The sequence below is a fragment of the Desmodus rotundus genome, chromosome 1, assembly GCF_022682495.2.
Source record: "Desmodus rotundus isolate HL8 chromosome 1, HLdesRot8A.1, whole genome shotgun sequence".
Classification (NCBI taxonomy): Eukaryota; Metazoa; Chordata; class Mammalia; order Chiroptera; family Phyllostomidae; genus Desmodus; species Desmodus rotundus.
Window position 1 is genome coordinate 47575281 of NC_071387.1, and position 9337 is coordinate 47584617.

The following is a 9337-nucleotide window of genomic DNA, read 5'->3' on the forward strand; positions in this document are numbered from 1 at the left end:
CCCCAAATCTATGCCTTTCGTTTCTTCTCTTTATCTTACTGAATTATCTAAAACTTCCTCTACAGTCTTGAGTAGGAGCAATGATGGAGGCATTATTGTCTTGTTTCTGACTTCAATGGGAAAGCTTCTAACTTTCGCCATATGTACCATGTCTCGTGTATAATTTTGGAATGTACTATATATTTTGTAAAAACGTTTCCTTCTATTCCTAGTTTAAGTTTTTTTTTTTACCCTGAATAAACTTTAAATTTTAATTGATGTTTTCCCTTCATCATTTAGGATAATCATGTCTTTTATCTCCTTCATTCTGATTGCAGTAGCCAGCCTCAAGTCGGTGCTCTGTAATCCCCACCTCCCGGCGTTCACACCTTTGTGTCATCGCCTCCCATTAGTGGGCTGGACCCCACCCCCACCCCGTAAGATGGTGTGTCACCTCTGAGATTAGATTTTTAAAGGTTTTTCTAGTTTTATAAAATGAATTAGTCAGTTTTCTGTTTTGTGCTGTTCTATAAACAGTTTGTACAGGAGGAATGATCTGTTTCTTAAAGATTTGGTAAAACTTGTCTGGAAAATTACCTGAGTTTGGTGTCAGTAAAGTGAAGATTTTTAAAATTACCAAGCCAATATCTTAAATACTTACCAATCATTCTTTTTGATTCACTTTTTGATGTGTTATATTTTCCCAGAACATTGTCCATTTTATTGACACTTTAAATTTTGTATGATGAACTTGTTCATATTCATCATCTGAGAATTTTTAAAATATCTAAGTATCTATGGTTATAATCCCAGTATTGTTTATTTATACTATGCCTTGATTAATCTTGCCAGAAATTTGACTATTTTATTAAATTCTTCAAAAAATCAATTTGGGGCTTTGTTGAGACTCCTCATTACTTCCTAGCTTTCAATTTTAGTTTTATAATTACTTCAGCTCTTGCCCTGGGTCCCAACTTTGTTCCTCCAGGGGTTTTTTTTCCTTCTGCTGTAGTAAGCAGCATCAATCTCCACATTCATAAACCTGGGGCTTACTCCCAACATTCAGTCCATTCACTAAGTCCTGTTAATGCTGCTTTCCAGCCACCTCTCTTACTGTTCCCTCACCCCCCGTCCCACTGCCATAGCCTTTGTTTAGGCCCTCGTCGTCTTTTATGAGAATTTCTGTACTCACCTGCCAATTTGCTTTTTGCCTCCTTGTTCTCTCTGTCTCAGTTTATGTTCCTTATTTTCTCCTACAATGATCTTTTTACTTGAGGCCTTTCTTGACAGGTTCATAGTTCCTGCTACTCCCTGAGGTAGAATCAGATGACTATGGGTGCCCTAACACATTCTGCACCATAGTGCCCTCACATCTGTGCTCCTACTGTTTGCCTTGTGCAGGATGCCATTTCTCCTCCTCCTCATCTTCAAATCATCTTTCACAGCCAGCTCAAAATATGACTTCTCTGTTGAGCCTTTACTTACGTACCATCAAGGACAGCGAATTACTGATTGCCTGGAATCCCAGAGTTCATTGTATAATTTTTATTGTTTGCACATCCCACACTACGTTGTAATTATTTGGACATGTGTCTTCTTCTGCCAAACTGTGAACTCTTCAGGAAAGTATAGCATAGTAGTCATTAATTTCCTGTACATTAAATATATGTTCTAAGAGTTAATATTATACCACTTCACATAAAATTTAGAGAACTTCTAATAGTATAGGTCCATTTATCCTCCCTTTATATTTTATGCTATAATTATCATATGTAGTACATGTACATTATGAGCTGCAAGAGACAATGTTATAATTTTTGCCTTACATAGTTAATATGTAAAGAAATTTTCTTTTTTAGATTTTATTTATTTTATTTTTAGACATAGGGGAAGGGAGGGAGAAAGAGAGGGGGAGAAGCATCAATGTGTGGTTGCCTCTCATGTACCCCCTACCGAGCACCTGGCCCACAACCCAGGCACGTGCCCTCACTGGGACACAACCAGTGACCCTTTGGTTCAAAGGCCGGCGCTCCATCCACTGAGCCACACCAGCCAGGGCAAGAAATTTTCTTTTATAGTTATCACATACTTGCCATTTCTGAGTCTCTTCATTCCTTCCTAAAGATGCAAGTCTCCATCAGGTTTCATTTTCCTTCATCCTGAAGAACTGTCTTTAACAGTTTTTGTAGCGCAGACCTGCTGGTGGCAAATGCTCTTGGGTTTCCTTTCATTTGCAAGTACTTTAATTCTGCTTTCATCCTTGAAGGATATTTTCACCAGATATAGAAATCTGGTTTGATAGTTTTTTCTTTCAGTACTTCATTGATTTCATCCATCCTCTTCTGGTTTCTATTGCTTCTGATGAGAAGTCAGGGGTATTCAAATCATTATTCTTCCAGATATAATTTAGCTTTTTGTTTTTCTGTCAGATTGCACAATTTTCTCTGTCTTTAGGTTTCAGGAGTGTGACTAAGGTGTGTTCAGGTGTGCTTTTCTTTGGAGTACTCCTGCCTAACTAGTGTTCACTGAACTTTTAAAATCTGTTCATTTGTCTTACTATTATTTTTTCAAATACATATTGCCTGCCCCATTGTCTCACTCTTCTCCTGACACTCCCACTACACATGCATTATATATCCTGCCATTGTCCCACAGGGCTCTTTTTGTTTTTCTATTATTGTTTTCTTGCTGCTCTTCTGAGCGGGTAATTTCTATTGATATCATCAAGCTCACTGAATCCTTTTTCATTTCCATCTTTTGTCAAACCTATCCAATGAACACTTTATTTCAGATGTTTTGAAGTTCTTTAAATTTCTATTTGATTTTTTTCTATTTCTCTACTGAGACTTTCTATCCATTCATTGCAAGCATATTTTTCTTTTTAAAAAACTTTTTAGTTATTTATTTTTTTAGAGAGAGAGGGGAAGGGAGGGAGACAGAGAAAGAGAGAAACATCAATGTTTCTCTCTTGATGAAACATTGATCAGATACCTCTCACAAATGCCCCAACCAGGGACCAAACCTGCAACTCAAGCACTTGGTCTGATCAGGAATTGAACTGGCAACCTGTCTCTTTATGGGACAACGCCCAACCACCTGAGTCACACTAATCAGGGCACAAGTATATTTTTCTCTCCATTCATGAGCATAATTACAATAGCTACATTAAAACCCGTATCTGCACTCCCAAACATCTGAAGTCATCTTGGGGTTAATCTCCATTAACTCCCTTTTCTAATGTGATTGGGTCATATTTTCCTGTTTGTTCATATGTCAAGTAAGTTTGGAATATAAACTGGATATTGTGAATAACAGGTTGTAGAGACTGTGGGTTCTCTCATATTCCTTCAAAGAGAATTGATTTTTTTTTTTTAGTTTAAGTAGACAGTTAACTTGGCTGAACTCAAACTGCAAAACCAGTTCCTGTACAGTGAGCAGCTGGTCAAATTTCAGTTCACTCGTGTAGACGTATCTGGGCTGCTTGAAGTCTGCCACATGCACGTATGATTCAGCAATCAGCCAGGACTTTGGGCAGAGTCTATAGCCTGAATTTGGAGTTCCTCCTCTCTAGATCTTTCTTTTCTGGAATTTATTCCCTTTCCAGCACTTGTGGGTACCCCAAAACTTACCCTCTGGCTCTTCAAGCCAATGAGACTGTTGGCTTTCAATCTGTATTTTAATATTTGTAAATGGTTCAAGTTAAGACCTAACCTCAGGCTAAAAGCTGTAACAAACAAATTCTCCTTATATCATTCTCATCTTCCAAATGCCAACTCCCTTCCACTATCTGCCTGCTTTTGTTCACCATCCAGGACTCTCAGATAACTTTTTACATATGTTATCCGGAGTTTACAGTTGTTATCCATAAAAGGGTTTGTCCAACAAGAACTTACTGGTCATATTGGACATGAACCCAACAAATATTTTTAGCTCTCTGCCTTCAGGGCACATGGAAGGATTGTACTTTCTGTTCCCCTTATAGATGGGATGGTAATATACGAGATGTAAGTAGAAACTGTGATTGGAATGCTCCAAATGGTGGCTCTTCCATCAACTTGGGTCCTGAATTAATAGAGACCCCAGACAATCCTTGTTTAATAGTGAGCAAGAAACAAATATGGACAAAGCTGCCTCTCATCTTCCTAAGTAGCCAAAATACCCTGATGCAAAGCAAATACAAGCAAATACATGGCCATGGCCTTGTCCATCACCCTCACCCTTTCTTTAGCATTAGTGTCTGCAGTAGGGGAAAGAGCCTGTGTGGCCCATCCTATTCCACACATATACTCAAGTGACTTTAGGAGATGTCACAACTTGCTTCCCCACAGGTGACTATAGCCACAGCAGAAAGAACTCACTTTAGCCCTTACAGCTTACTCATATACAGGGGCATGATACCAGAGTGCTTAAGAACGTGAGCGCTGCACTCAGAGTCCTGAGTTCAAATCCTAGCTTTGCCAACATGTGACCGTGGATTTCTCATTTACCCTCTCTGTACCTTAATTTCCTCGTCTAGAAACCAAGGGTGCTAAGACCATAAAGAGTGTATTTGGGAGTGCATAGCACATAGCAAGGAGTCAAAACAATTAGAGCTGTTTTTCTCATTTACTTAATATTCAGCAAAGTTCACGGAGAGTTTATCATTTGCCAGGCACTCTGCTAGGCACTAAGAATACATCAGTGAACAGAACAGCTTGCTGTTAGGAGACAGACAATAACCAACAAAGAGGCAAACTATGAAGCTTGTTGGAATATGATTAATGCCATGGAGAAAGAAAATGTAGAGAAGGAGCAACTGCCAGAGCTGCAGCTGCAAACAGGATGCCAGGGCAGATCTCTCTCTCTCCTAGAAGGGGCATTTGATCAGACTTGGAGAAGGTGAATGAGTGAGCTATGCAGAGATCTTGGAAAATAGGGTTCCATGTAGGAGGAAGAGCCATTGTAAATGCTTTAAGGGGGCAGAATGGCTAAAGTGGAGTGAGGAGTGGGGTTCGAGTAGTATGAACCTTGTCTCCATTGTGAGGACTTCAGCAGTTACTCTAAGACAGGCTCGCTGTGGAGTTTTGAGCAAAGGAATGACATAACCTGACACGTTTTATTTCCTTAAAAAATTTTTTTAAATACTTTTATTTTGCATAGAAAGGAAGGGAGAGAGAGAGACAGAAAAATATCGATGTGAGAAACATGGACTGGTTGCTTCCCATTATGTACCCCAACCAGGGATTGAACCTGAAACCTAGGTATGTGCCCTAACTGGGAACTGAACTCCCAACCTTTTGGTGTATGGGACAATACTCCAACCAACTGAGCCACACAAGCTAGGTCATGAGTTGACATGTTTTAAGAAGAGCACTCTTACAGTTGTGTTGAGAAAAGTCAGGGCAAGGGTGGAAGCAGGGAAACCAGCTAGAAGACCACGGCATTTAACGCCAGGGATAACGATGGGAGCAGCAAAGGTGACGAGAATTGCCAGATTCTGAACAGATTTGGAAAATACAGCTAATAGGAGTTCCTGCTGAAATTAGCTGCAGGGTATAAATTAAAGAGAGGAATCAAGGATAACTCCTTGGTTTATGATGTGAGCAATGAGATAAACAAGAATGCCTTTATCTGAGATGGGGAAGGCTTACAATAGAACAATTTTGAGAGGAAATAATCAGTAGTTCCATTTTAGTATGTCGAGTTTGACATGCCTGTTAGATATTTAAGTGGCGATGATGAATAGATGGGTGGATAGTCAAGTGTGGAGTTCAAAAGAGGGGCCTGGATTGATGATAAAAATGTGGGAGTCATTGGCATATAGAAGGTATTAAAGCCTGGAGGCATGATTAAGTAACCAACAGAGTGAGTGTAAATGCAGAAGAAGGTCAAGGACAGGGCCCTGGGCCACTTCAACTTTTGGAGAACCAGGAGATGAACCGAAATCAGCAAAGAAGGAATTAAACTTTCTTTCTTAAAATATTGTCTTCTTTTGGCTTCTAGAACACCATATTCTCCTATTTTCCCCTTCACCACCCACTCCTTCTCAGTCTTCTTTGCTTCAAGGTAGATGAAATAAAATACATATCTAATAGACTTGGCAGGATGGAGGTCATCTGTGACCTTGACAAGAGTGGTTTTGGTAGAACACTTGAGTGAAAGTGTGATTGGTGTCAGAGCAAGAGAGAATAGGAATTGTGAACAAATATGCAGTAAGTACAAGCAACTTTGTGATGTTTGCAGCCAAAAAAAAAAAAAAGTGGGTGTAGTAATATTGAAGGGGAGCAAAGGCTCATGGGTATACACATATGTATACATATAAATACAGGGAGGACATCATATTTTTGTGCTAATGTGATTTAGGAAATTGAGACAATTGATGAGCCGGAGATGGGGGCTAATTTCAGGAGCAGTCATTGAAGAGTCAGGAAGGGAAGGAACCACGGTGCCCAGTGTAGGGGGAGGGACACCACATCCATGTGACAGGAGGGAAGGCAGAGTCCTGGCAGAGAGGCAGGTAGGGTGGAAGTTCTGGTAGTGAAAAGATGAGGCAGTTCTTGTCAAATTGCTTTTCTTTTCTCAGTGAAATAAGAAGCAAGGTTTTCAGCCCAGAGGGAGGAAGGAAAGGGGTGTTGGGTGTGTGAGAATAGGAGGTGCAAGGTAGTTATTTCAGAGTGTGGAAGGTAAACCAGCTAGGGAACTGCTGAAGAAAGGCAGTGTTGGGAGCCCACTTGAGATTCATGATCATAAATTTAGTGACAACAGTTAGCACTGTTGCTTTTGTCCAGCATGTTAAGCTGGACAAAAGCAGGGTTTTACCAGGTAGTAGCATCTTCTGGGAAAGAGGGGGAGTGCCCAAGAGCCCACAGAAGACAGCAACAGCAGAGGAGTGGTACAGTATGTAGGCAGGTACAACTGAGCAGCTGGGAGTTTAAGGCTGGAGAGGGAAGGGAATAGCCTTACTGGGATAATAATTAATCTGCCCGGGGTGGACCTGCTCTGTTCTGAATCCCACTCTCTCTCCTACCTCAGTAAGTTTCGTTCCCTCCTTTGGCAGCTGAGAGGCTATCCAGGGCGAGGGACTCATTCATTGTCCTGGCGTCAGAGGGAAACCAGAGAACAGTTGGGACTTTCATGCCCCCTACTCTGCCACCAAAAACCAAGGCAGTGTTTGGGATATTTAAAACGCCCTTGTTTGTTTCTGTCTCTGTGCAGCATTTATGCTGCTGAAGGACAGGTTGCTGGTAACCATGGGAGTGGAGCCGAGAGTGGTGGTGAAGAGGTGGATTTTAAATGGGGTGAACTTCACGCAGGCGGCACCCAGAGGTCAAGCCTCATGGCCTCCTCAGAGTTCTTTGTTCATTCAGCTTACTGAGGGAGAGAGGCTGAATTCTTCCCTGCGGGGAAACAAGCTTTGAAAGGGAAAGCTTTTGCCAGACTCCATAAGGAGAGGGTGTGTCTGTCCCCGGGAGCAGGTTTCCCTGCTCTGCCTAAACACCTTGGTCAGCAGGGGACTCTGGGCGCCATGTCATGAACAGGACAACCTGTGATAGCAAGTAAGCCAGCTCTGCAGCATCCTGGATCCCGAGTTCTTACACACTGTCCGTTCTCTCACTGCCCCTCCCTGGACAGGTGGCAACTCAAGGGGGTGGCCCAGAGCCCTGGCCAAGTCAGCCAGGCAAGACCCCTACAGGGTAGTATCTGGTGCCAAGGTGGGAGAAGAGGGAGGGAGATGGTCACCTCCTCCACATTCCGGGATGAGGAGCCCCAAGAGCCTCTCTTTCCAGGACAAAGGGCCCCAAGTGGACACACAGCAGGGCAAGGCAGGGCAGAGGAAGGCAAATCCGGGCCACAGCTCATGTCCTGGGAAGTCTCATGACTGCAGTGTTTTGCTGCAGGTTTCCCAGCTGCTCGGGGCGGGAGGCAGTGTGGGGTAGTGGGGGCGAAAGAGGAGGGAAGTAAACAGGAGACCAAAGAGAGAGCCAGTTCCCTGCGTTCAGAGAACACCAGCCGCCTCCGGTCCCCAGTGGGTGGCTGTACGTGTGGAAATGAAACTGGGAGGGGAAGGGAGAGAGGGAAGAGTAAGCACGCACAGCTAGGCTGCTATCCACCTACTTCTCCTTTCCCGACCCTCCAGTCTGCTCCCCTCAGGGGTGAGGAGGTTGGGAGGGAGACAGTTCACGAAGCGCCCACCCCCAAGTACACATAGCTGGTTCAGCTGTCGGTGAATCACTGTCTCAGCAGCTTGTCACCTGAGCTCCAGAGGGGAACAGGGGGCGGTCTTGGGAAGAGTGGGCGGTAAGTGGAAGATCTAGTACTGGCTTGGATGTGGGATGACGCCAGGGGCTGGAAAAAAGGGTGTCTACCTCCAAACACCTACACACACCTCGGCCCGGTCCCCAAAACACCGGGGTAGAGGGGGTGGGACCAGGGCAGGGGGCACAACTTACAGGGGAAGTGGAAGCAGGAGAGGGGATAGATTTGTGGGAATGCACCGCGGCGGGAAGCAATGGGGTGCAGGGCTGGCGGCCCGTGGGGCGGGCTGCTACCCGTCGCCTGCCCGCGCGGGGTTAAGTGAGGTAGCCGAGATCGGGGAGGAGGCGGAGGGAGGCCGCGCGGGCCGCGGTGTCTGGCGCTTGTTGGACAAAGAGATGATGAAACGTGAGCGCTATATTTACCAAGGGGGTGGAGACCGGGCGAGGGGTGGGGGCTGGTAAAAAGGACAAACTGTTCCACAACAACCACAGGAAACAGCCCATCTTCCTCACCCCGAGGGCCGAGCCGACCCCCTCACAGGCTTAGCCCGGAGGCCGACGCGGGGCTGGACCCCGAACAGACCACACCTGAGCACTATGGTTGTGGGATAGATTGATTTATATAAGTAAAAGCACCCTAGTGCTAAGGACTGCGTGTGTGTTTGACTTTGGGGGGCGGGGGACAGCACGGAATGGCAGGAATGTTTCCTAACCCGGTGGCCCAAACATCGCGGGAAAGATTTGCCCGCAAACTCCGCGAGCACGATTCCTGCAAAGTCATCTCCGGCTCAGCCAGGCCGGCTGGGCCGCCCCGCCCGCGGACAGCAGCATCCGCCTCCCCCGCTTTCCCCACCCCCGCCGCCCCCCGTCCCTGCTCGCGGCGCTCAGAGTTGGGGTGCGGTACCGACTATGTTTAGAAGCTGATGTCATCCCGACACCCTACTCCGCAGTGTTCCCGGGGGTACCGCAGGGCAGGTTTTCCTCTTCCTCGTGGGCGTGGGGCACGCGGAAGATGCCTCGCTACCCACTCCCACCTCCCCGACACACACACCTTCTCTGTACCTATTTTACCCCCAACAGTTAAAAAAAAAACTCAGTTCCTCTAGAGTTATGAAACAGTGGTG